Below are 2,425 nucleotides of genomic sequence, written 5' to 3'. Positions count from 1 at the left end.
CACACACACACACACACACACACACACTGTTCAGGGTCTACATCAGGCAGGGTGCATAAACACTGTGTATGATAATAATACTTTGGAATAGACAGCAGTGGACAGTATTGCCTCTATTTACACCCAGTGCTCGGTGTACTAATAGTAAATATTCAGACACAGCTGTCACACTGGATACACACACACACACATATACACACACACACACACACAGTGTTGGGTCAGGTGACAGTGTGATATCTGTGACATCAGATATCAGAGAGGTAGTTGGGACATCCTGAGCAGCAGCCTGATATTGTCTATCACCCACAGCTGTAAAACATCTGGGAGAGAAGAGACTTCCTTTATTGTAATTGCACAGAGTAGAACCAATCGTGATGATCCATTCACACACATATTCACACATATCAAACAGGAACTAAAATGGAAACTATATAAATATATATTACTGTAAGTGGAGTTGGAATCTGAGTTAGTGTGAGTATGGTAGTGCAGATAGCCAGAGTGTATGGCTCTGGGTATAACAAGCCGAGTGGGAGTGTGTCTGTGACTGGATGGACACAAAGCGTCCACCAGAGGGCAGCAGGGACACAGATGGTGTCCAGAGCAGGATGTTCTGCTGTTGCTCCACAAAGGGCAGGGAGCAGCCTCTCCTGGTGTACCACGTTGTGGCTCAGGCCCCAGCAGCACGCTGTGGATGGACAGCAGCAGCCTCTCCTGTACCACGCAGTGACTCAGCCCCTAGCAGCACGCTGTGGATGGACAGCAGCAGCCTCTCTTGTACCACGCAGTGACTCAGCCCCTAGCAGCACGCTGTGGATGGACAGCAGCGTCCTATCCTGTACCATGTTGTGGCTCAGGCCCCAGCACGAGCTGTGGATGGACAGCAGCAGCCTTCCTGTACCACACAGTGCTCAGCCCAAGCAGCACGCTGTGGATGGACAGCAGCAGCCTCTCCTGTACCACACAGTGACTCAGCCCCTAGCAGCACGTTGTGGATGGACAGCAGCAGCCTCTCCTGTACCACGCAGTGACTCAGCCCTAGCAGCACGTGTGGATGGCACAGCGAGCCTCTCCTGGACCACGCAGTGACTCAGCCCCAGCAGCACGCTGTGGATGGACAGCAGCAGCCTCTCCTGTACCACGCAGTGACTCAGCCCCTAGCAGCATGCTGTGGATGGACAGCAGCAGCCTCTCCTGTACCATGCAGTGACTCAGCCCCCAGCAGCACGCTGTGGATGGACAGCAGCGTCCTATCCTGTACTACACAGTGACTCAGGCCCCAGCAGCACGCTGTGGATGGACAGCAGCGTCCTCTCCTGTACCACGCAGTGACTCAGCCCCCAGCAGCACGCTGTGGATGGACAGCAGCATTTTGTAATAAAAAAACAAATAAAAAAATAAGAAAGCACTTATTCCTACATGTACATAAATATTTAAATAGATAGAAAAAAGGAAGTATACATATACATACAAAATTAAATTAAATATGTAAGAAATACAACAAAATAAATTGAAAATGAATTAGTATAATGAATTGATTGCAGTTCACAGTAGCTATGTCATTCCTCTTTTGTCATCTCCCTTTCTTTCGCATGTATTTTTGATATACTCTGTGGAGTATGTTTTTTTTAAAGGAACTCTTTATACAGTCTAGAAACAGTAACTTTGTTAGAATATGACCTTAGAATTTCTTTCAGCACCAGATCTTTCAAATCTATTGGGTATTTTTGTTTACATTTATCAAAGTACTTACGTAATTGCAAATACGATAGATATCCTGTTGATCTAAAGAAAACTCTTCTTTTAAAGTCTGAAAGTCCTTTTGTTGCCCTTTGTTTGTGAGTGAATAGAATGTCGTGATCCTGGCCATGTTTTAAAGCTCAGGTCTAGTTGATTGGGTTCATGTGCCCTCCATCTAATTATCCATCATTTATCATATGTATATTCTGTCTTAACTGTTTTCCAAACTGTGAGTTGACTCTAGCCATGGATTTTTTCAGTGCATCTGTTATTTGACTATTTGTTGTCATATAACTGTCTGAATAGGGAAGTCTGTAATCAAAGTTTTTTTTCTATATCCTTCCGTCTTGCAGTTTAATCTTGATTAGACACATTTAATAAGAGCCTGATTTGGGTTGAGTAGAAATAATCTTTCAAATGTGGTGCAGCCATACCACCTTCTTTTTTCAGGAGTTGCAGTGTATTGAATAATAATAATAATATCTTATGATGGAGTGGGTCGGGCTGTAATAGTTTATAACATCACTGTCGCTGCAGGGCAGTCTGGACCTGATGACACATTCAACACAATAAGCAGTCAGAGCTGCACACATTGGGAACTATGTCAATTAATCAATTAATCAATCAATTAGTTATATTTACAACATTGACTACTATTTCAGTCATTTCAGGTGTCCCCCCC

Source organism: Etheostoma spectabile, chromosome 14 (assembly GCF_008692095.1).
Source record: "Etheostoma spectabile isolate EspeVRDwgs_2016 chromosome 14, UIUC_Espe_1.0, whole genome shotgun sequence".
NCBI classification, from domain to species: domain Eukaryota; kingdom Metazoa; phylum Chordata; class Actinopteri; order Perciformes; family Percidae; genus Etheostoma; species Etheostoma spectabile.
Note: the sequence above shows the minus strand (reverse complement) of the source record.